This window comes from Carcharodon carcharias, chromosome 15 (assembly GCF_017639515.1).
Source record: "Carcharodon carcharias isolate sCarCar2 chromosome 15, sCarCar2.pri, whole genome shotgun sequence".
Classification (NCBI taxonomy): Eukaryota; Metazoa; Chordata; class Chondrichthyes; order Lamniformes; family Lamnidae; genus Carcharodon; species Carcharodon carcharias.
In genome coordinates, this window is record NC_054481.1 from 2,408,443 (window position 1) to 2,435,033 (window position 26,591).

At 43.6% G+C, this 26,591-nt stretch overlaps 1 protein-coding gene across 1 annotated transcript in view; it reads right to left on the reverse strand.

Moving 5' to 3' along the window:
- The window catches only part of tmc5 (transmembrane channel like 5), a 215,457-nt gene extending 194,340 nt beyond the window's left edge, over positions 1-21,117 (reverse strand). Inside the window, exon 1 of the mRNA XM_041206868.1 lies at positions 21,001-21,117. The gene's annotated coding sequence lies outside the window, so the exon portion shown is untranslated. The remainder of the gene's footprint in view (positions 1-21,000) is intronic.
- Positions 21,118-26,591: the final 5,474 nt, after the last annotated feature.

A 26,591-nucleotide genomic window follows, 5' to 3' on the forward strand; every position in this document is an offset into this window, starting at 1 on the left:
TCTGCTGAGCACCTTTGGATTACAGTGGCATGCAGGCACACACAACATCCCCCTTTCTTCGCCAAAGAACATGTTCCTCTCTTTCAAAGGAGTATTACGATACAATCTTTACTTGCTATCCCTGCTCCCCCACCTCAAATCTCTGACTTTACAAATTCAGATGGTCTTGAGGCTTGACAGTTCTTCCACATCTCAGTCTGTCACATTTGGAGGAATGGTAACAGTCCTCTGTGTTTCTGGTACGAGGCTATATCCATTTGATTTGCCTCTTGTGCTCTTTAGAGTTGTGTTTCTCTTCATTAATGACACATCTGCTTTTTTTGCACACTGTGGGTTTGTCCCATTCCTTTCAAAGGGAATGTGTACTCCATTCATTCTGAGAGTGGACTTGCATTTTCTTTTCCTGTCGTATCCGCCATATTCTTGCAGGATATATATGTTTTGCAAATGGAACCTTCATCTTCACTTGTTTGACAAATTCAGCCAAGTATTTGTTTGCTGTTTTATTTGCAAATTGTTTTGTAAGCTTATGAACCTTTTCATTCAGCTCAATGGTTCTCAGCATGTCTGAGACCTCCAGTGCTATTTCTTCTTTTAGTTTCTTGCACTTTAGTGTTGGATTTACATTTTCCAATCTAATTTCTGTCTTTTCTTTCTCTGTCTGCAACTCCGTCTGGCCAGGTCTGTCTCCAGTGAAGTCTTAACTTGTTTCAGTTCTGTAATTGTGCAATTCATAGTTCACAGTTTGGAAAGTTCGATGGCTTTTCCTTTCAATGCCTCCTCTTTATCATTCACTGCTTCTTCAGATCTTCAGTCTGTTTCTTGTAACTTTCAGCTTCCCCCTGGAATATTGAACATTGTTGAGTCTTCTCTGCTGGCTGGTTCTTCAGTTTGTTCAGAGTGATGTTAAACTTGTTTTCTTTCTCTTCATAATTTTCCAGAGGAATAAACTTAGTCCTAAGGATTCCTTATAGCTTGTGAAGGTCTGTGAACAGGTTTTCCTTTTCTTTGCAAAGCCCGCTTCTTCATCTTGAGTTTTCCTGTAATTCAGCATAGTCCCCTCGAGTTCCTTCTACTGCGCTTCCATTCTGCTGGTTAAGATAATCTGCATTTCTTCATGTTGCTGAATGGTTATGTATTCCTTTTGCATTTGATCTTAAAGGACAAATCAGCGGTTCTTTCAACTGCCTTTTTTCTTGTTGAGCTCTTACCAGCTCACTCTGGGCTACAGTGCATCGTTTTGTTGCTACCAATAATTCCAAAGCAGCTTTTTCCAAAGTAATATTCAACATCCTTTTTAGCTCCAGAAAGATTGGCCGGGTGGTTAACAGTGAGGTTGCGTGTCTTGGGCTACAGGAAGATACAGACGGGATGGTCAAATGGGCAGATAAATGGCAGATGGAATTTACCACTAGCCGCCATTTTAAGTGGGCGGGCCAATAAGGCCTGCCCAGTGTGTCGCCTGATGGGAAGGGCTATGCACTTCCTATGTGGGCAGGGTGGGATTCCCTAACTGCCAGAGTGCTCTCTTTCATGCATGTGCGCAAAAGAGCGCATATTCTCTGAAGCAAAGCGCTGCCTCAGGGAGATCGCTGAAAGGCAGTGAAACTTTAAAAATAGAAAAATAAAAAAATTAACATGTCCCATCTCATGTGAAAATGTCACATGAGATGGGACATGTTAATGAAATACACAAAAACTTTATTACAAATTTTTAATTCTGATATCAAACCTCATCCCTCCATTGGATGAGGTTTGTAAAAAAAAAAAAATCACTTACCCGCCTGCCTGTTGGCCCCATGCGCCGAGCCAAAGTTCGCATGGGCCCCTCAAAATCCTGGTCAATTGGTGAGTTAATGGCCTTAACAAGGCCTTTAATTAATGGCGGGCACGCATCCCACTGCATAGCACGCCCGCTGACCGTAACATCGTGATGCTGCACGCTGATGTCAGGACGCTCGCGCAACATTTTAAGCGCTGGTGTGTGGACTCCGCCACCCGCACGCCAGCCAGAAGATTGAGCCCAGTGTGTTTACTTTTCCCAAAGGTTACTGATAATATGAACACTATCCAAAGATTTATATTATGGGAAAAGTAAGTTCCAAAGACATATTGGAACAATGGAATTTGCATTAAATAGGGAGAAACGTATATAAAGGAGATGAGGCTATGTGTCAGAGGAGAAGGAATTCTAAGGTTTAACAAGTGTGAAAAGCCTCCAACATCTGTGCAATAAGTTGCTGTCTACAGGAACCGAAGCTGAGAAAATTCACTTTGAATTCCACTGTCCAGGGTATTGTGCTGCTTTGCCTAGGTCTGTTTAAATCTATTTGTTTTTCTGCTTTTGCCTTAATGGAGGTATACCTGGGAGCCAAATTAATTAGGGGTTTTAGGAGTTATTACAGTAGTAATTTGTAGATCTATGTATGCACTTGAAATCTTTTATTTTGTTAATGAATTTTTAATTTAGTTTTCTAAAAACCTTTGAAGTCGTGGTAGTCTCATTACTTCTGAATTCAGGGCACGGATCTCGACATAAAATACAAATTGCAAATCAGTTGTGACTGCGTGATCAATTTTCCCTTATGGATTTGATCAGCCTGGCACACATCAACTGTCACATCATAACAATTTGGGGGCTCTTTGCAGGATATATTTGAAATTCCTTGATTGGCTTGGAGTTGGTGAATCTTAAGGTTACGAGTATGAGAGGCACTTTAAAAATGGCTGTATCCATGGCTAAAACATTTTTGGAAGTAGAAGATATAACTCTGATTGGGCTACAAAAAGTATCCAAGAGTAAATTGACAGAGTTGATGGATAAGTTGCAGTTGAGGTTACCTGTAGGAGCAAAGGAAGCAGACATAGTTGAAGTGATAGCACAGCATTTGAAATTGGAAGTGATACCTGCCACTAGTGAGTCACAGCTGGAGGTAGTGAGACTTCAGTTAGAAATAAAGAAGCTTGAATTTGAACAAGCAAAGGAAATGAAAAAAACTTGAACTAGAGGGAGCAGAAAAAGAAAAGGAAAGTGAAAGGGGATTCCAAAGGGAGCTGGTAGAAAGACAGGAGAGAGAAAAAAAACAAGAAAGGAAATTTGAAAAGGTGAAGTTAGAAAAGGCAGGAAGAGAGAAGGAAAGAGACCGAGAGTACCATCTTAAAAAGCTGGATTTTAAAAAGGAGACCTCAGATGCTGAGCAAAGTTCTGATGATGAGAAAACCTTTAACATAAAACCTTGTGGGGAGATGTTTAAATTTGTACCAACTCTTCCAAAGCTTGAGGAAAGAGATGTTGAAGCACTCTTTATTTCATTTGAGAAGATAGCTAAACAGATGAAATGGTCACAAGAAAACTGGACATTGTTGTTACAGGTTGGTGGGTACAGCACATGGGGTTAATGCTTGATTGTCAGAAGAAATGTCAGTGGACTATGATGTGGTCAAAAAAGGCTATTGCGAGTGTAAATGAGTTGGTTCCCGAGGCATACAGGCAGAAATTTAGGAATATGAGAAAACAGCCTGGGGAAACTTATATTGAGCTTGAGAGAGTAAAACAAAGTAATTTGCACCAGTGGTTATGGACATTAAAGATAGGGACAACATATGCAGTTCTTAGGGAAGTAATTCTTTTGGAAGAATCTAAAGATTCAATTCCTTTGGTAGTGAGAACTTATATGGAGGAACAGTGGGTTAAAACAGTAAGACAAGCAGCAGGGATAACTGATGATTATGAGTTAGTACATAGATCTAAACCTTTTTCTCATCACCCTTTGAAATCAGAGAAGGATAGAAAGTGGGAGGGTGAAAGGAAGGTGGGTAGTCGGGGAAGAGAAGGAACAGGTGGAAATTCCCAGGAAGTATTTTCTCAGACTAAATAGGAAGGTGCTGAGGGTAGAATGACACTCAAAAGTTGAGGTATTTTCATTGTAATAAAGTTGGGCACACAAAGTCAATGTGTTGGAAATTATAGGAAAAATCTGTTGGGATTATTGGGATGCAGAAAAGTTCTGGAAGAAAAAGTACTGTGGGTTCTGAGGTTCAGGCACAGGAGAAAACAATGGTTTGTGTACAAGTAAAACAGGAAGAATCAGTGATAAGTAAAGGAGTAGGAATATGTTCACAATTTACCCAAGGGAGTTCTGAGGAGCAGGTTGCAAAAATGTTCAAAGATTTTATATGTGAAGGGGAAGTCTTTCCATGTGTACAGGGTGGAATAGGTAAAGATATTAAAATTTTAAGAGACACAGAGCCCAGTCAATCCTTAATGCTGTGGGATAGTGATAGTTGTTGTTCAGAGGGAGTATTATAGGAACAGGTGAAAATAAATGGGATTCATAGAGATTCTAAACCATTGTGGAAGTTTAAAGAGTAAGTGGAAAACAGGTGAGGTGATTGTTGGAGTAGTGGAAAAATTGCCCATTTCAGGCGTTCAATTTATTTTAGGTAATGATATAGCTGGATCTAGATGTGGGTGATGCTTATGATAGTTGCGCAGCCTGTAGAGGTGTTTTCAACAGAAGTGTTGCAGAAAGAGCATCCTGGATTGTTTCCAGATTGTGTGATAACAAGATCACAGGCTCACAGGTTGAAACAGGAAGATCAGGAAGTTAAAAGGCAGGGAGAAGGTATTGGAGTTTAATTAGATGATATTGTTTTTGATCAGATTGTTCAGAAAGAAAGAATGGAGGATAATACAGCTGAAGATTTAGCCCAAGGCAGTTGCTAGAGTTACAGGAAAAGGATATGCAAATAAAACATTTATATCAGACAGCTTACTCAGAAATAGAGGCAGAATGAATTCAAGAACGTTATGGCCTGAAGGGTAATGTTTTAATGAGAAAGTGACAGCCGTATCATGTTTCAGTAGATGAAAGCTGGAGGGAAATGCATTAGGTTGTTACAACATTTGGATATAGAAATGAGATCCTGAGAATAGCACTTGAAATTCCAATGGGGGGGACATTTAGGAATTAGAAAAATACAGGTGAAAGTACGAAAATATTTTTATTGGCCTGGATTGCATAGAGATGTAGTCAAATTCTGTACAACATGCCACACATGTCAGGTAATAGGGAAATCACAAGCAGTGATTAAGCTGACACATTTAATTCCAATTCCAGCATTTGAAGAACCTTTCCTAGAGTCAGGATTGATTGATTCATTAAGGTTTCCTGAAGTGATACCTTTGAGAAGTATTACAACAAAGAAACTTGGGGAAGAGTTGGTTTACCAAAAGAAATACAATCAGATCAGGGTTCAGGGTCTGAGGGGGCATTGCATTATTAGTTAGTTACTGCAATGAGGAGAGATGAAATCTTGGAGGGGGCATTGAATGAAGCTTTGTGGGTAGAGCTTAGGATAGTCAGTGGGAAAATTGAGGAGCGAATATGTGCACAATTTGTGGAGGTGTGTAAAAACAATAACAATAGGGTAATTATATTAGGTGATTTCAACTTTCCCAACATTAATTGGGAAAGACATAGTGTTAAGGGCTTAGGTGCAGCAGATTTCTTGAAATGTGTACTGGAGAACTTTTTAGGTCAATGTGTAGAGGGTCCAATAAGGGGCGGCACATTGCTGGACCTAATTCTGGGGAATGAAGCCGGACAGGTGGCTGAGGTGGTGGTGGGGGAGCATTTTAGCAACAGCGACCACAACATGGTACAGTTTAAATTTGTTATGGACAAAGAAATTGACAAGTTGCAAAAAAATATTATGGATTGGGGGAGAGTGGATTTTAGTAAAATAAGGCAGGATCTGGCCAAGGTAGACTGGGAACAGCTCCTTGTGGGGAAACAGAGGATCAAAGGGTGGTGTTCAAAAAGGAAATGGGGAGGGTACAGGCACAATGTGTTCCCTCTAGGGTGATCGGAAAGAGTAACAAGCCCAGAGAACCATGGATGACCAGAGATATTCAGGTTACGATGAGAAGGAAAATAGAGGCTTTTAGCAGGTACAAGGGAAGCAAATCAGCAGAGGCATTAGTGGAGTACAGAAAGTTCAGGGTGGAGCTTAAGAAAGCAATTAGGAGAGCAAAGATGGGATATGAGAAAGCTCTGGCTAGTAAAAGTAGAGAAAATCCCAAGATATTCTATAAGTATATCAATGGGAAGAGGATAACCAGGGAAAGAGTAGGGCCCATAAGGGACCAAGGGGACAATCTATGGGTGGAGCCAGAGGACATCGCTAGAGTGTTGAATGAAAACTTCACATCCGTCTTCACCCAAGAGAGTGAGGATGAAGGTATCGAACTCGGGGAGAGAGACTGCGAGGTTCTTAAGCAAATTGATATGGGGGTGACAAGGTATTGGAGGTGTTGGCAGGCTTAAAAATGGACAAGTCTCCAGATCCAGATTATTTGTGTCCCAGATTGCTGAGGGAAGCAATGGAGGAGTTGACAGGGACCCTGACCCAAATTTTTAATTCTTCTCTGGCCACGGGGGAGGTGCCAGAGGACTGGAGAACAGCTAATGTGATTCCGCTATTTATGAAGGGTTGTAGAGATAAACCAGGGAACTACTGGCCAATGAATCTCACGTCAGTGGTAGGGAAACTATTGGAGAAAGTTCTGAAGGAGATTATCTATCTCCACTTGGAGAGGCAAGGTTTGATCAGGGATAGTCAGCATGGCTTTGTCAGAGGGAGGTCATGCCTAACAAATTTGATTGAATGTTTTGAGGGGGTGACCAGGTGTGTAGATGAGGGGAGTGCAGTTGATGTGGTTTATATGGATTTCAGCAAAGCCTTTGACAAGGTCTCACATGGGAGACTTATAAAGAAGGCAAAGGCACATGGGAAACAGGGTAATTTGATAAGGTGGATTCAAAATTGGCTTAGTTGTAGGAATCAGAGGGTGATGACAGAAGGATGCTTTAGTGACTGGAAGCCAGTGTCCAGTGGTGTACCACAGGGATCTGTGCTGGATCCCCTATTATTTGTCATTTATATAAACAACATGGATGACTATGTGGGGGGTAGGATTAGTAAATTGTAGATGACACAAAGATTGGCCGGGTGGTTAACAGTGAGGTTGAGTGTCTTGGGCTATAGACGGGATGGTCAAATGGGCAGATAAGTGGCAGATGGAATTTAACCCTGAAAAGTGTGAGGTGATACACTTTGGAAGGAGTAATTTGACAAGGAAGTATTCAATGAACGACATGGCACTAGGAAGTTCTGAGGAACAAAGGGACCTTGGTGTGTGTGTCCATAGATCTCTGAAGGCGGAGGGGCATGTTAGTGGGGTGGTGAAAAAGGCATATGGGACACTTGCCTTTAATCAATCGAGGGATAGATTACAAAAGTAGGGAGGTCATGTTGGAGTAGTATAGAACCTTGGTGAGGCCACAGCTGGAGTACTGTGTGCAGTTCTGGTCACTGCATTATAGGAAGGATGTGATTGCACTAGAGGGGGTGCAAAGGAGATTCACCAGGACGTTGCCTGGGATGAAACAGTTAAGTTATGAAAAGAGGTTGGATAGACTTGGGTTGTCTTCGTTGGAGCAGAGAAGACTTGATTGAGATGTACAAGATTATGAGGGGCATGGACAGGATAGATAGGGAGCAGCTGTTCCCCTTAGTTGAAGGGTCAGTCACGAGGGGACACAAGTTCAAGGTGAGGGGCAGGAGGTTTAGGGGGGATGTGAGGAAAAACCTTTTTACCCAGAGGGTGGTGACAGTCTGGAATGCACTGCCTGGGAGGTTGGTGGAGGCGGGTTGCCTCACATCCTTTAAAAAGTATCTAGGTGAGCACTTGGCACTTGTCATAACATTCAAGGCTATGGGCCAAGTGCTGGTAAATGGGATTAGGTAGGTAGGTCAGGTGTTTCTCACATGTCGGTGCAGACTCGATGGGCTGAAGGGCCTCTTCTACACAGTGATTCTGTGATTGTGTGATTCCAAAAGTGTAGGTTAGGCAGAATCAGTATACCAGCTCAGACATAGTAGCAGTGTATTAGGTAAGGTTGAACATATCCCACATGCACTCAAGCCTCCTTCAACCTCTCTGGGATTATGATGTCAAGTAGCTGGGCTGGCATCTTGGTCATCTAGATCCGTGGGGTTGCTCCTCAACTGGGACGCTAGACCATGAAAGGCGAGTGGCACAAATACGTGACAATGGCTTTCTGGTAGCTATTGGGAGCTCTACTATAGTTGCTCATTACACATTAATCTGTTGGATCTATCCGTCCAGAGGGAGGATTGAATAATGCAGCCTGTGCTCAATGCTGCTTTCTTGATGGCAGTGACTGATTGAGGAGGAGAAGAAGGGCCGGCGTGACCAAGCCCAGCTTCCAGAGGGGGCCCTGTTTCAGATTCACGGTCCAGGGGAGCCCCAGCAAAACCTGGAGAAAGAGGAGGTCAGACCCATTCCATGGAGGTGACTCACATGACCAAGGGTCTACCAAAGACACCATTCCTGTCTGGGGATGTGCAAGCGGCAATGCCATGCATGTCTACGTTTGTCAAGAGATCTGCCACATTCTACAGGAAGAGCTAATGCTGCATAGACTGGGAGGACATCCCCTGCCGGTGCCCCTGAAGGTCATCGCCGCACTCAATTATTTTGCCTGGGGATGTTCCAGGGATCCACAGGGGACCTATGTGGCATCTCACTACCTCAACACATAAATGTATCAAGGAGGTGACAGATGCCCTCTACAGTAAGGCTCAGCATTATGTGAAGTTCGCACTAAATGAAGCTAGCCAGGCTGCTAGATTCCTGGGCTTTGCGGAAATCCCTGGCTTTCCTAGAGTAGAGGGTGCAATTGATTGCACACATGTGGCATTGAGAGCTCCATGGCAGCAGCCCCAGATGTTCATTAACAGGAAAGGGTTCCACTCACTAAATGTTCAGCTGGTGTGTGAAAATCAGAAGCCCATCATGCATGTTTGTGCCAGGTACCTTGGGAGCTCCCATGACTCCTACACCCTGAGACACTCCCAGGTGCCTCAGATATTTGAAGGGCCACAGCACTTACAGGGCTGGCTGCTTGGTGATATCAGGTACCCACTGAAATGATGGCTCATGATACCCATGCAATGTGCTCAAAGTGCCTCATAGGGCATAGTTCAACAAGGTTCACCATGGAACAGACCACTGGCATCCTGAAGTTGCGCTTCCGATGCTTGGACCACTCAGGTGGGGCTCTGAAGTACTCTCCAGAGAAGGTGTCCCACATCATTGTGGTCTGTTGCCCCCTGCACAACCTGGCGCTTCAAAGGGGTGATCAATTCCCAGAGGGAGGTATGGCGGAGTCTGAGAACTCTTCGGATGATGAAGACCTGGAAGGGCAGGAAGCTGAAGAGGGCGACGATGGGGAGCTTCCATGTGAGGATCCAATCGAAGCTGCAAGACATGAAAAATGTGCCCATGATAGGCTAATCGTCACAAGGTTCCAGGAGGAGTAAAGTGCAGGCAAAGGTACCTTTAGTGGCATGTCAATGATCCAAAAGACCTTTACAACCACTAACCTCAAGAGCAAGGTCAGCATTGGGCCTCGGACGTCCAACCCTCAGGTTTCACCGGGCCCTAATCTTTGGGAAGGTCAGCAGCCAAAGCTGTATGTAGCCACTCTGGGAAGTGAGGGGCCAGTGAGAAGCCTACCTCAAGTGGGCTTGGTGCAGTCGGGGCCTCCTGAATGAGACACTTCTTGCTCCCAAAGAGATACTCACATGGTTGAAGAGACCATCATGACTGCAGGTCCTGTGCTTTGGCACAAAGAATGAAGACAGCTATTTGATGATGAGACAACATGAGTGGTAACCCTCCAATGCAACTGAGCATGCATAACTCCATGATGTCTTTGATTGAATATCTGTTCCTAACACTATTTGCAGTCTCCTTCAATAAAGAGGTTGACACATCTTCCTGACATTAGACAAGGGGTGAGTAACTAACATCAGTCACCTAGCCATCACATGAATATGAGGCTCACAAAGGGAGGCAATGATGGAGTGGGAGTTGGGTTCATCCTTGCAATAAGAGGCCATATAGATGCATATACACGACGCATTCAAATGACAAGATCATTGTCATGAACACCATACTTATTTATGAAGGTGCATGATATATACAGTGAGTGAACATCCATGACCCAAAAGTGATATCAAGGTGTCTTAATCTTTCTAACCCCACATCTGCAACAGAAGTTGAGGCAGCCTGCTCACTGCTACACCCTGTTGGCTTTGCTGGCTTTGGCAGGTGTCCTCTGGAGAGCTGACCTCCTTCACGACCACTTCCCAGGCCAGCAAGGTAAAGTTGGTGGACCTCCTGGGTCCATCCTTGGGGAAAAGAATCTTCCAGTGCTGGCAGACACCTCTAATTAAAGCCTCCAAGGAGCTGTGGCTAAATCTTTGTGCACTCTTCTTGTTCCTTGGAATCAATTGCAGAGCAGCTGGGCTGCAGAGAGTAATGTGTGTGTTTGGATAGTGTTTAAATATGGCCCAAGGAACTTCAACTCCATTAGGTGACTGCTGGCAGACGAATCAGCACCCACCCTGCTACAAGATTCAGCAAGCAGCTGGTAATGAGATTTCAAGGAGAAGATTGGACATGAGAACCCAACCCCGCCGATCAGCAGGAAACTCGCCACTATTCCTGCCCACCACTGCACTTAGTATCCCGAATGGAAAATTCTGCCCATCATGTCTTGACTTCACTATATCTCTGAAACGGTGCAACTAATCATTCCAAAAAAGAGCTCAACATAAAACGATAAATCTCTCCTATTAAGGTACACATTGAGATCCAGTAAATTACATTAGAATATGACATTATATCACTTGCATGTGATGGCAGGTGTGACAAAAATGACACTGGCCTTTCCACAAAGCTCACTTTCTCCAAAAAACAGTTTTTCTAAATTCATTCGCGGGATGTGGGTGTCACTGGCTAGGCCAGCATTTATTGCCCATCCCTAATTGCCCTTGAGTAGGTGGTGATGAGCTTCCTTGTTGAACCCATGCAGTCCGTGTGGTGTAGGTACATCCACTGTGCTGTTAGGGAGGGAGTTCCAGGATTTTGACCCAGGGACAGTGAAGGAACGGTGATATAGTTCCAAATCAGGATGGTGAGTGGCTTAGAAGGGAACTTCTAGCTGGCAGTATTCCCATGTGTCTGCTGTCCTTGTCCTTCTAGATGGTAATGGACATGGGTTTGGAAGGTGCTGTCTAAGGAGGCCTGGTAGGTTCCTGCAGTGCATCTTGTAGATGGTACACACTGCTCGCATTGTGTGTCGGTGGTGGAGGGAGTGAATATTTGTGGATGTGGTGCCAATCAAGCGGGCTGCTTTGTCCTGGATGGTTTCAAGCATCTTGAGTGTTGTTGGAGATGCACTCATCCAGGCAAGTGGAGAGTATTCCATCACACTCCTTACTTGTGCCTTGTAGATGGTGGGCAGGCTTTGGGGAGTCAGGAGGGGTGTTACTCATGCAGGATTCCTAGCCTCTGACCTGCTCTTGTAGCCACAGTCTTTATATGGCTAGTCCAGTTCAGTTTCTGGGTAACCCCCAGGATGTTGATAGTTTGTCAAACACATATTCATGAGATAAAAACAAAAAAACTGCGGATGCTGGAAATCCAAAACAAAAACAGAATTACCTGGAAAAACTTAGCAGGTCTGGCAGCATCGACGGAGAAGAAAAGAGTTGACGTTTCGAGTCCTCATGACCCTTCAACAGAACTTGAGTTCGAGTCCAAGAAAGAGTTGAAATATAAGCTGGTTTAAGGTGTGTGGGAGGGGCGGAGAGAGAGAGAGAGAGAGAGAGAGAGAGAGAGAGAAGTAGAGGTGGGCGGGTGTGGTTGTAGGGACAAACAAGCAGTGATAGAAGCAGATCATCAAAAGATGTCAACAACAAAAGAACACAGAGGTGTTAAAGTTGGTGATATTATCTAAACGAATGTGCTAATTAAGAATGGATGGTAGGGCACTCAAGGTATAGCTCTAGTGGGGGTGGGGAGAGCGTAAAAGATTTTAAGATATTTAAAAATAATGGAAATAGGTGGGAAAAGAAAAATCTATATAATTTATTGGAAAAAAAAGGAAGGAGGAAACAGAAAGGGGGTGGGGATGGGGGAGGGAGCTCACGACCTAAAGTTGTTGAATTCAATATTCAGTCCGGAAGGCTGTAAAGTGCCTAGTCGGAAGATGAGGTGTTGTTCCTCCAGTATTGATTTTGAAATGGACCTGGGAATAATAATAGATAGGTCTCATTCATTTCAATATCCAGATTATGTGAAGCAATTTGAGTCAGAATAATCCACAGAATTTATGCTGAAGATTTTAAATGCCAGTCCATACTTAAGCCTAGATTTTTCAATCAGTGTTGCACTAAATACAACATTGACACATTTATTTAAATGCAGTGTATTCGATTGTGTTCACTCTATTACAGAACTTATATATCAGCAAGCAAGTGAGCTTTGAGGAAAGTGTAGAAGGTAAGTTTCAAATTCTAGCAAGAAGACAGCTATTGGGGGTGGAGTGTCAGGGCTTCTTTTAATTTAGTAAAATATCAAGCAGCATACATAAAGCAGAACCAAATTCCTACTTGTAAATATGCCATGAAAACCTGGTCAGAAGACAAAAATGGAAGTGATTGAAATGTAAATTTAGAATTGATGTACATGGTGAACTTTCCAAGGCCCAGAGCAATGGTGGGGCTTCACACATGTATATAGTGTTTTGCAGCTATTTACTCTTGATTGACAGCAATTAGCAGAACATGGGAAGCAGTGCACCAGTATTGTGGTGGCATAGTGGTATTGTCAGTGGACTAGTAATCCAGATATCCCAGGAGAGTCCTCCGGAGACTGGGGGTCAAGTCCCACCACGGGTAGATGGTGTACTTTAAAGTTTAGTAAAAAAAAATCTGTACAAAGAGCTGGAGCTCAGTTTGAAAACTGTTCAGAGGAAGGTCTGAAATCAGATTTACATCCAGATATCTGGAGAAGATTTGTAAGCACAACTCTGCCAGTTTGAAAGTTCTGCTCTTCAACTATAATAACTTACATTTATATAGAGCTTTCAACATAATGAAACATCTCAAGGAGCCTCACTAGAGTGTTATAAAACAAAATTAGACACCAAGCCACATAAGGTAATATTGGGGAGAAAGCTTGGTCAAAGAGATAAGTGTTAAGGAGCATCTTAAAGGAAGAGAAAGAAGTAGGCGGTCAAAAAAGTTTAGGGAATTCCAGAGCTTAGGGCCTAGGCAGCTGAATGCATGGCTAACAATGGTGGAGAATCTTCAGGAAAATCTTTATTCAGAGAGAGATAAACATGTGGAAACATCAATTATACAAGGTAATAACAAAAAGTGTAGAACACAGCCTTCAAAAGGTAGTATTTGAGTCCTTCAGACTGTAATGGAATGACTTAGGGAGGAAATTTATCAATTTATTTCAATTTATGACATTTATGAAATTTTGTTTTTAAAATGTGTAAAAAGTCACCAGCAGTCTTTTTTAACCAGACATTCATTAAAGAGGTGACCATTTTCTCTCAGTTTAAAAGCAAGATAGCTGCTTTTCCCTGTTGAGAGCTGGTAGATCAGCTGTACCTTGGCAGCATTTTCTATGTTAAGGGCGGAATGTTCCGTGCCTGTTGGCGACAAGGGTGTTTGGCGGCATGAGTGGACAATATGGTGAGAAGGCCAAAAATCAGTTTCACGACATCGTGAAATCAGTTTGCAATCGTCTGCTCTGCCCATCAATGGTGGGTCACGTTTCCTGCTGTCACATGTCGGGAACTTAACTGTAATACGTCTGCGTATCATTATTAGCCCAGCTTGCCAGAATCATCCCCCCACGCTGGATCATCTGAGTATGTCGGCGTGCCTCACAACCATACACAAACAACGTGCACCTGGTGAGCTGCGCTTTGCTCAGGACTATGAGGCTTGTTCGCCACCTTGCTTCAGGCAGCACTCACGGTCATCAGCACCAGGCTTCGCAGGCAGCACCACATCATTTTTAGGGGGGTTTGCAGGCAGGTCTCTACCTTTCAGACCAGCCATAAGGCGGGAGTGGCTTTTAATGGCTGCTGGGCTTAAGGCTTGCTTGGGGAAGTGGGAGAAGTGGCCTCAGGCAAGGCATGAGGTTGCAGGGCACAGGCTATACTGGGGAAGGGGGGTATCTCAGGGTGTGTGTGGGGGCACAAGTTGATCTAGTCTGGTGACCTCAAGGTGGTGAGGGCTGAGGAGGCAGCCTCCAGAGGAGATGAGGCCAGATGGAGATGTGAGGGTGTGTGTGAGAGAGTGAGTGCCCCTTGAGCTGATGGTGAGTGAATGTGTGATGGGCTTGTGAGTGTGTGAGTTTAGAGTGATGAGATGGTTGCTTTACCCTGGTAACCAATCATCCTCTTTCTGCATTGGATGGCCAACCTCTTCTGTGCAGCATTGGCACAGATCACCACTGCCATGGCCTTCCAGAGTGGGGAGATTACTGGACCTCCTGCGACTAGAGTCGGGGTAAAGGACATCAATGCGGGCCCCCACGGTGTCTGAAGGGTGTTCCAGGGATGTGTCACCAAATCAGGGTGCTGCAGTCTTCCTACCTTTCGGGGTCATGTCCTCTGTGCAGCAGTCCTGGGCTGGAAGCACTGAGAGGTGTGCACATGGCTGCACTTTAAATATGGCACTTGGCATCAGGAAGCAGCGAGGTGATGGTGTGGTGGGCCAGTGAGAGCCTGCCCACCATCGAAACGGTGTGTTTCCCAGGAATGCATGATTGATGAGGCAGGATTGGGATGATATGGGGTGAAAAGCTGCCATTGTGGCCGGTGGGTAAAACCTTCTGTTTCCCACCTGTTACTACACTTAGTGCAACCTGGGACAATTCCGCCCTATGTGTCAAACCTGACCTGGTGGCGGGGTAGCAGTGCTGAAGGAGGGTAGCAGTGCTGAAGGAGGGTAGCAGTGCTGAAGGAGGGTAGCAGTGCTGAAGGAGACTATAGAGGTAGAGGATGAGTTCTGAGGAAAAGTCATTGACCTGAAACATTAGAGGGAATTAAAGCCCCCAAAATGTAGGGGGTGGGGGAAGTAAACGTGTCAAAAACATCAAACCTGAACCCAAACCTCCTCGAATCCACGCAGTTCTGGTTTTAATGGAGGTGGATTAGTAGGAAGGAGGTGGTGGACAGCCCCTCCCAAGTGGTGGGTTTCCCATTTAAATATTTTAATTTTTCTCAGTTTTCTTGCTTTGTCCCAGCTTAATGCCCATCATTAGATATGATTCCATGATTGGATAACATTTACTAAATAATCCTCAGTTTATGAAGAATTACTCTGACAACCAATTTAAGATTGTCAGTCAGGGTCACAATGTGGCTCATTTGTGCGTACTGGAAGCTACATATGTTAATACACAGGCCCTGTTCTTTGCAAACAAAAATAACACATATTGCGCCTGTTTCAGCTAAACAAAATAAGTGACAGCCATTTACTTGTTCATTCCCCAGGACAATGTCTTGATCAATCAGAGTCAAGCTGCCCGGTTTAAATTTCAAGCAATGCTTGGTAGTTAACTATCAGTCACCATCAACTGGTGCCTTCTCCATGGCAATGCCTTTACCAATTAGAGTCCACTTGCCAGCCAATCAGCATTCTCTGCTCATACAATATAAATTTGCTGTTTCCCCTGGCATTTTCTTGCAAATTGTCCTAATGAGTGCAAGACAAAAAGCTTCAACAAAATTGCCCCTCTTTCAGCAATACTCAAGTTCTGTACACCAAATGACTAGTTCCAGCTTTAATGCTGACTGGCTAGGTTCCTTGGGCCTTGGGAAGGCAACAAATAAAGGAAGGCAAGACTGCTCCATGGAAGAAGTAAGTGCTTGTCCAGCAGGCTAGGAGGAGCAGGAGTGCTTTCCTTCCATCCCTGAGAAAACTGTCGACCTCTCTAGTGATCAGACACCAGCCCCAATTACCTAATACTCTCCCAATGTTGTCCGAGGCCCATGGTCTCTTACCACTCAACCAACCCCTCCTCAACTCACACTGTCCCCTCGCATCATCTCCCCTCCTTCTTCGAATTAGCAGATGCTTCCACAGTTTTCCCTCTTCGCTTGATCTCTCCTGCCTCCACATCAATATCCCTCCAATCCCCAATCTCTCCTAGTCCTCAATTCATGTCCCCCTGACCTCTCCCTCCTTCCTCTCCACTCCCTCTCTAATTGGCTGGCAATCTGGGAAATAGTTTCCAAAAATACAAATCATACTGCTACACTTCACAGCTCGATCACTGCATTATCCCTCAATCAACATCACCAAAGCAGATTATCTGGTCTTTACCACATTGCTGTTTGTGGGAGTTTGCTGTGCACAAATTAGCTGCTGCATTTCCTGCATTACAACAGTGACTACACATCAAACTGATTTCATTGACTGTTAAGTGCTTTGAGACATCTAGTGCTTGTGAAAAGCACTATATAAATGCAAGTCTTTCTTTTCTCTTTTACAAACGGCACTTGTAACTAAAGCAGTTACGTTGACGCCTGCAGTAAATTGCTGAATATGCACTTTGGAACCACAAACATTGATATCAGCATGAGAGATCACACTGCATTGTCTGTCAGTCATCTTTCTTTTTGAACCTTATCAGGTTTGACTGCATTCTATTTTTATAAGGAAGTATAGCACCAAGAAATAAAAGTAGATAAACATTGTTACTCATTTATTCCTCCTCTCCATTTTGCACTGCTCCCAAACAACTGAAATAGGGCTGACTGGATTCCTCTACAGAAAGCCTGCATGGACTCGATGGACCAAATGGTCTCCTTTGGTGCCACAGTGACTCTAAATACTATTGCAATCATTGGGCTCCTGATGAAAGATTTGATCAACTGCTAAAACTTACACCAAATCCTTCACCACCAGACAGTAATGAAAAATGGAGTATTTTCCCTACCTCTTCACAAAATGAAAAGATAATTCATAATTGTCTAGCATTTGTATTATGAGGGCTTCAAGGAACACCAAAAGTCAATAGAGCATCAAACAAAAGTTTTTTTTAAACATCACAGAATTTAATGAAGAACTAATGGTTAAGTCGATTGCCAAAAAATATAACTTCAGGGGTGACTGTGAGCCAATTTTGCACTTTCACAAAATATCTTATTTATGGTACCACATTGAGAAGTCCTTCTATGCTGAGAACAAGATTCTAATCCTGTCTGATTGAAGTGCAGTATCATTTCTTAAAAGGTTACAGACTATGATGGTGATGAGATGATATATAACTTACTGTATTCCCATTGCTACTATCAACAACACACAATGAGGAAAAATAAGATTAGATGGTGTTAATTCAACTAATCTGTCCCTATTTAATATGGATGGTTTCTTTTCTCAGATAATTGTAACATTAGTTCAGTGCATTGATAAAGGAGCATGTCTGTGAGCCATTGAAAAAAGATTGGGAGACATACAGAAGGATGTGGAGAAAGCGGGAAAAAGATATTTAAATAACAAAGTGAGAGAAAGGCTGAAACATAAAAAGGAAAGAGAGAAAAGATAGAGAAGGAAATAAAGTTGGAGAGAGGCAGAGGGCAAAAAGGAAAGGAAAAAGCAAAACAGTAGAAGACAAACAGAAAGACACAGGTGGCAAAACAAGCAATAAGAGAGTAGGAAAGAATGAGAGAGATATGAAAGACATTTTTTTCCTCCTTGAGCAACATCTTAGACATCAAATGTATAATAAATTACTCATCTATCTTATACTCTAATGTTCAGAAATAATATGAGGTACAAATGAATTAACAGGCAAACTGTGGTTGAACTCACCATGCTACACAATAAATGCTGGTGTGACCAAGACAGAGTCCACGGATTTCTCAACAACCCACCCAGGTATTCCTAACACTGTGAGTCAAGCAATCTCACTGACACTCAGTCTCTCTCACTTTCCGCAGCCCTTTTCCTGTTTGGAACCTGTTTCTCTTTTCCTTCTAACTGAACTGGGACATTTACCTGTCCCTGTCCCCTTTCTGGGACTCTTCTTTTGGGACCTCTCCATGTCCCTCTCCCTTTTGTACCTCTCCCCCTCCCCCGCTCCCTTTGGGACCTCTCCATGCCCCCTCTCCCCACCCCCTTTCCTGGGACACTTGCCTGCAATGGCACTTTGCACCTGGTCACATGACCCTGGTTTTCACACCTTTTCTCCTCTCTTCATGCGCAGGTGCAGGTGTGTTTGGCCTGTCCTGGGCCTGAAGAACTTAACTGCAGAACTGTGCATGCACAACCCACTTCCAGTCTGCTCCAAGGCTTGTCAGGAGTTGAAGTTCCTGGCCTCCCGCTCTCCAACAAGGTAACTAAATTTTCATGATAATAGGTAGCTAATGAGACATGTTGAAGGGTAGAATATTCTTATTGACAAACAGCATGCCTTTCGTAAAGTTAGATCAACAGAATCCCAACTCATCCTTATCATCCACAATCTGACCTATAACCTTGGCAATCACGTCACCACCGATCTAGCTATTTTAGATTTTTCCAAGGCTTTTGAACATGTACCACACATGAAGCTACCTAGGTAAACTAAATCATTATGGTGTTCAATGAAATACTAGATAAGACTATTTCTTCAAATGGCAACAAAGAGTCACAGTGAATGGGAAGCCTCAAACTGGAAACTGAGTGGCATACGCAAGGTACCTTCCTGGGCCCACATTTGTTTTTCCTCTTTATAAATGATATCCAGGAAGAAATATGAAGCCAAATCAGACAATTTGCAGACTGCCTGGGCTAAAGAGCCATTACTGAAGCAGCAGATGAGGTTAGCCTTTAGGAACAATCTAACAACTCAATGCATGATTCCGCTCTTGAAGTTATTAAAGAATGCTGTTACTTTGGAATCCACATCAAAATAGTTTAATGTTCAAAGTCAAAGTGGCCTCCAAAGCATCCAAAATGCTTGGGTCCATGAAATGGAACTTCCATCACTCTTCAAATACAGTAAAGGGACAGGGTATCTCCTGCTACTGCACTGGAACAGGAAATCAATACGAGCTGACATCATCGTTGTGCACCTACAATGGGAAGTCAGCAACTACTCTGCTCGTAGGTGCATGTGTGGTGCTGCTGGTGTCATCATTGTGCACCCGTGGAATGCTCGCCACCTACTTGCTATTCCCCCTGCTCACCAACCTGCTCATCACCCTCCCCCTTGTTGTTTTCTTCACCGCCCCACATCCAACCACTGGGCACACTGCTCGCCCTCCCGCTTGCCGCCTCACTCACTGCCTCACTGGACACCCTGCTCCTGGCTCCTCACTGCCTCCCTCCTGCTCACTGCCCTGCTCCCTCTATCGCGGGGAGTAGTAGACAACAAGGAAGCAGGGCTGTGAGCAGGGGGAAGGCAGTGAGGGTCGGGAGCTGGGCAGTCGGTGAGGTAACAAGCAAATCACAGTCGCGATTTGTTTTTTGTTGGGGAGGGGTGGGTGGTGTAGTTCAATATTCAGTGAAAACTGCAATCCTTAACAATGGTATTAGAATGTCAGAGTGAGATCACATAACATTTAAGACTGCACATCAGAGAAATATTTGATAAAAACACATTTATTGGTGCTGCCCTTGTTAAAATATCTTTGCATTGTTCAATATTATGGGTGGTCCTGTTCTTTGATGCCACCAATTACCTGCAGCATCGATGGCAGTGATATAACTGTGACGTTAGCGGTGGCATAGTGGTATTGTCACTGGACTAGTAATCCAGAGACCCAGGGCAATGCTCTGGGGGCCCAGGTTCAAATCCCACCATGGCAGATAGAGGAATTTGAATTAAATTAAAAGTCTGATGATGACCATGAAACCATTGTCATAAAAACCCATCTAATGCCCTTTAGGGAAGGAAACCAGCTGTCCTTACCTGGTCTGACCTACATGTGACTCCAAACCCACAGCAATGGGTCTGTGAAAATCTTTGCACCAGCAATGTGGTTGACTCTAAAATGCCTTCTGAACAAGGGCAATAAATAGGCAATACTGGCCCAGCCAGCGATGCCCATGAACAAATAAAGAAAAACAAACACTGTGACTGCACTTATGTTGCTGTTGTTACTGCAACTATGCCCCCATGTCTGTTACAGCAGTATGTACCATCTACAAGATGCACTGCAGGAACTCACCTTAGACAGCACCTTCCAAACTTCTGACCATTACCATCTAGAAGGACAAGGGCAGCAGATAGATAGGACCACCACCTGGAAGTTCCCCTCCAAGTCACTCACCATCCTGACTTGGAAATATGTCACCGTTCCTTCACTGTCACTGGATCAAAATCCTGGAACACCCTCTCTAACAGCACTGTGGGTGTACCTACACCACACGGACTGCAGCGGTTCAAGAAGGCAGCTCACCACCACCTTCTCAAGGGCAACTAGGGATGGGTAATAAATGCTGGCTCAGCCAGCATATCCTCTGAATGAATTTAAAAAAGAGTTGGTAACCAACAGCTCCAACTGTAAACACTCCAATGTGTTTCCTTTGCCAACTCTATTTTCCCAACAACTAAAGACTGGAACAATCTTCCACGAAACTTAATCTCCATGCCCCGTAAGGATTGATTTAAGGAAAATCTATTGAACTGTTTAATTAATGTAACCATCAACTATACTCACTGCAAACCTCTTGGGAAAATTCCCTGGCGGAAGACTACGCAGGGAAACGTTACCAAGTACCAAATACACAAGTCTATAGGCAGCCCCAAAGTTAAATTCCAACAGCTTCAGGCTTTGGCTGCTTGGAATGATCGAAGGTCAGGAACTTTCCGAACAGACTCAAGGCAAATCTTGGTGGATGTCTCGCCAGAAATAGACAACAATCGCTTTTAGGTGTAAATATTAAAATCTGAATATCAGGTGATTAACAACTACAAGATTGCTTTTTCTGACAAATATAGCATCAAGATCCGTGAGAAGATTCCGTTGCACAGTCCACAAACCTGGCGTAACTGGGAATCACCAATCTACTCGACCGAGAAGAAATAACGCGTCATTTTACCTTACAGATAAATCTTCATTCCCCGGGTTGAAGTTGCCATTTAAAATCGATCCTTTTCCCGTCGAAGTTTTAACACAGCAGCGTCGGCACTTGGAAGCAACTAACCTACTGGCAATGAGATTCTCCTCCTCCCGGAACACAGCGCCCAGCCCCTTGCACCTGCCACATTTCACTGCCGGAATGTTAACAGATGCTGTGTCGACTCAGCTGGAAAAACGGAGTTAGTTAACAGCTACAACCAATTGCATTTATTAGAGATTGTTTAAGGTGGAAAAGGCCCTAAAGCGCGACACTTAACGTAGATTTGGAAGAACGGCTGAACAGGTTAGACCTTTGTTCATTACAGTTTAGAAGAATGAGGGGTGATCTTATTGAAATGTACAAGATTCTGAGGGGGCTTGACAGGGTAGATGTCCAGAAGATGTTTCCACTAGTGGGGAATCTCTAACTAGGGGACATAGTTACAGAATAAGGGGACACTCATTTAAAACTGAGATGCTAGGAATTTCTTCTCTCAGAGGGTAGTGAATTATCTAACCCAGAGAGTTGAAGAGGCTAGATCACTGAAAGTATTTAAAGAGAAGGTAGATAGATTTTTGAAATATCGGGGAGATGAGGAGCTGGCATGAAAGAGGAATTGAGGCCTGGGGCAGATCAGCTATGATCTTACTGAATGGGGGGGGGGGGGGGGGGGTAGGCTTGAGGGGCCGAATGGCCTTCTCCTGCTCCTATTTCGTATGTTCTTAATTGATTTACACTAACTACATATGTGCCTACGGGAAGACCATGAGAAGAATCCAGATGTGCATGCGCATTGACATTCAAGTTTCTCAGGTGGAACACTTACTTCTCCATCACTTCTACTCTTTCACCTTTTCTCTTGGCTCCATTGGAATTTTTTCTGGACGTTATTCCACATTCTTTGTCTTGCTTTCCTTCTGATTGACCTTAAACAACAATAACTTGAATATGAATATCTTGTCGGGAAAAAAGTTTGATCTATGCTTTATTCCTTACAAGTTAGTATGAACTAAACGTTATTATCATGCCCAAACCCTTTGAATAATATGGACTTACAAACATGTATAATTCAGCCTTTCTCCAATATCCTTTTGTCATGTAAACAGCCAGATGGCTGATTCTACAGTCTATATCTGCTACAAACTAAACCTGCATCATTACTGCTTCACTGACCCAGTATAGTCAAGATCTACAATTGACTCCAATCGGGATAAATGCCCTATTTTAGTTTCTACATAGATACCCAACATAAGAACACAGAATATGATGTGATTAGGTGTCAGTTAAAGGTGACTGAGAAGTTGAAGCTTAGATATGGCTAAAGCAAACAGAATACTCAGACTATTGACTACATAACTGGGACCATGATATTATCTCATTTGGAGTAAAAACAGAAAATGCTGGAAAAGCTCAGCAGGTCTGGCAGCATCTGTGGAGAGAGAAACAGAGTTAATGTTTCGAGTATGTGTGGAGAGAGAAACAGAGTTAACATTTCGAGTCTGTATGACTGTTGTTTGTAGCATTTTCTGTTTTTATTTCAGACTTCCAGCATCCGCAATATTTTGCTTTTATCACATTTGGAGTACTGCGTTCAGTTCTGTACACCGACCTCTGCAAGAAGTGCCTGGTAGGGCAACAAGGGCAACACTGGGAACACTGAGTTATGAAGATATCAATGGATGGAAAAGCACTGTGCATTCCTATGTTCTTCTGATAAACTATTTGTGGGATTGTGCTGGAGCACAGGATCTTATGGAATGTCATCTCATGCCTCGAGACTCACTGCAGAGACAAAGGGGGGATTTTAATCTAGCCCTCCCATCGGGAAACTGATGGAATTAGGTGCAAAACTGGTTTTACCCAACTTGATTTCACCCCACCAGCCTCCGCATTCAAAGGATCATCCTCTGCCATTTCCGCCAACTCCAGCATGATGCCACCACCAAATACATCTTCCCTTCACCCCCCCGGCGGCATTCCGCAGGGATCATTCCCTCCGGGACACCCTGGTCCACTCCTCCATCAACCCCTACACCTCAAGCCCCTCCCACGGCACCTTCCCATGCAACTACAGAAGGTGCAACACCTGCCCCTTTACTTCCCCCCTCCTCACCATCCAAAGGCCCAAACACTCCTTTCAAGTGAAGCAGCATTTCACTTGCACGTCCCTCAATTTAGTCTACAGCATTCGTTGCTCCCAATGTGGTTTCCTCTACACTGGAGAGGCCAAATGCAGACTGGGTGACCGCTTTGCAGAACACCTTCGGTCTGTCCGCAAGCATGACCCAGACCTCCCTGTCGCTTGCCATTTCAACACTCCACCCTGCTCTCATGCCCACATGTCTGTCCTTGGCCTGCTGCATTGTTCCAGTGAAGCTCAACGCAAACTGGAGGAACAGCGCCTCATCTTCCGACTAGGTACTTTACAGCCTTTCGGACTTAGTATCAAGTTCAACAACTTTAGCTCATGAACTCTCTCCTCCATCATCACCCCCTTTCTGATCCCCCTTTTTCCAATAATTTATAAGTTTTAAAACATATTTTTCTTTTCCCACCTATTTTTAAATTTATTTCGATCTATCATTTTATCGCCACCTTTTAGCCCATTTCAATCCCTTCCCCCCCACCCCACCCGCACTAGGGCCATCTGTCACTTGTTCATTCTGCTTTCAACCCTTAATGTCCCCATTAGCACATTCCTTGGACAATATCACCACCGTCAACACCCCTTTGTCCTTTTGTCTGTGACACCTTTGGCAATCTCTTCTTTTCCTCCACCTCTCACTGGCTCCCTATCCAGCTCTCCCTGTCCCACTCCCCCTCTACCCAGCTTATATTTCACCTCATTTCTGTATTTCCTGAGTTCTGATGAAGAGTCGAAACATTAATTGTACTCCACTCCGCAGATGCTGTCAGACCTGCTGAGTTTTTCCAGGTATTTTTATTTTTGATTTCACTCTTGGTTGAAATCAATAGAGAACGATATAGGGAGGGGTGTGAGATTGACATTTACATCCAGACCTGCAGTTTCCTGCCCAGGCTGGGAATTCTTCAGAGATTAAATCACCTCCTGACTTCCCACGTCAGTCCACCATCTACACACCAAATGTGTAATGGGATACTCCTCATTTATCCGGATGTGGACAGCTCCAATAACACTCAAGAAAATTTCAACTGAATTTCTTAAAAATAAGGTGATCATTGCACCTACATATGAATCGTGATAAAAGCAAAATACTGCGGATGCTGGAAATCTGAAATAGAAACAGAAATGCTGGAAAAACTCAGCAGGTCTGGCAGCGTCTGTGGAGAGGGAAACAGGGTTAGCGTCTGGAGTCCGTATGACTCTTTTCTAAAGTCTGAAGACTGGAAACGTTAACTCTGCTTCTCTCTCCACAGATGCTGCCAGATCTGCTGAGTTTTTCCAGCATTTTCTGTTTGTATTTCCTGTTAAGTTATTTCTGGATGGTGTTTACTAGGTCTGGGGTCTCCTGCAGCTTACCTTATTGTTGAGAGAATTACAGTGAAATATTTGCTGGAGGACTCACAAATTGACTGCAGGCCTCTGGAAGGGTTGGGGAGGGTGAGGGAGAATTAATTAGGCCAAAGGATGAAGTGAGCACATATAGGGCCAAAGGCCTTTCTGTATCCCTGGACATGCATAAACATGATAGTGCTGCATTTGCATTTCTCTCCATCTCTAACATGACCGGAACTAATACATATTTTATGACCTAGACCTTGGTGTATAGGGCACAATTTCAAGTTTACAGATGATATAAAACTTGGAAGCATTTTGAACTGTGAGGAGGATAGTGTAGAACTTCAAAGGGACATAGACAAGTTGTTGGAATGGACTGACAGGTGGCAGATGAAGTTCAATGCAGAGAAGTGTGAGGTGATTCATTTTGGTAGGAGGAACATGGAGATACAATATAAAATAAAGGATACAATTCTAAAGGTTGTGCAGGAGCATAGGGACCTGGGTGTTTATTTGCATAAATCATTGAAGGTGGTGGGACAGGTTGAGAGAGCAGGTAATAAAGCATACTGTATATTGGGCTTTGTTAATAGAGGCATAGCATACAAGAGCATGGAGGATATGTTGAATTAGTATCAGTCACTAGTTCGGCCTCAGCTAGAGCATCAAGTTCTGGGCGCCGCACTTTAGGAAGGATGTCAAAGTATTAGAGAGGGTGCAGAACAAATTCACGTATGGTACCTGGGATGAGAAACTTCAGTTATAAAGGTAGATTGAAGAAGTTAGGACTGTTTTCCTTAGAGGAAAAAAAGGCTTAGAGGAGGTTTGATAGGGATATTTAAAATCATGAGGGGTCTGGACAGAGTGTATTGGGAAAAGCTATTCCCACTCGTGAAAGGATAGAGAATGAGAGGGCAAAGATTTATAGTGATTAGTTAAAAAAGCAAAAGTGATGTGAGGAGAAACAGTTTAATGCAGCAAGTGGTTATGTTTTTGAATGCATAGCCTGAGAATGTGGTGGAGGCAGGTTCAACTGAAGCATTCAAAAGGGAATTAGACTGTTATCTGAAAATGAAGAATGCACAGGGTTATGGAGTGAAGACAGGTGAATGGAACTCAGTGAGTCGCTCATTCAGAGAGCAATTTTCTTGCTGCCTGTCCAGCTGTTCAGTTGGAGCATGGGCTCAAAGGCCAAGCATCCACAGGCAGAATGAAGTTTCAACCAGTGATTTAAAAACAATAAAAACATTTTGCACTATTATTCAACATGTCACTGCTCATGTGACAGTCACATGAGGGGACATGTTTTCATTATTTTTCGTTTTTTTATTTTGAGGTGCTGAAAATCTTCAGCTCCCTGAGGCAGCTCGGTGTCTGTGCACACACGTGCGCATTTGCAAACTTCAGCACATGCACTCCTACCCCGGCTGTGCCAAGCGCTGTAGTGCGTGTTTCATGCTGGCTGGCTGTTAATTGGCCAGCCAGCATGAAATCACAGTCGGAGCCCGATTATGGGTGGCGGTCGGCTTCCCGAACGCTCCTGGGCCTCCCTGCTGCACCTGCCCAGCAAGGGCAAAATTCTGCCCTATGATTCACAGATCCACAGGGCCCAACAATCATACATAATCCTTTGGATGTAGAATCAATATCTTTGAACGTGACAAATCAAACAGAATCTCTCCAACTTTAGCATCTTGACAAACAATGGAAGACAGCATGTGAATTGTGTTTCGGATCAGAAATGTTCATGCAATTGCAATTGGTTATCTTAGCGTATGAAAACAATTACATATTAGTCTGACACATCACCAGGATAAATTCACATGAATTTGGTAGTCTTGTAGAAAAAACGGCGAAATGTTAATTATAGGTAAACATACACTGTCTTGGTATAAATAACACTGCACCATTCGACAGCCGAACTCATATTCTAATTCTAGAACAAATGGCACTTGAAAGGTTATTTGGTTGTGATTCATGCACAGTCTTAAAGGCAGCCATTTCAGTGGTCTCAGCTGTATTTGTAATTCACCTTAGAGATGGGTTGCCATGAGATTTGTATTAAAAAATACATACATTACAAAACTTT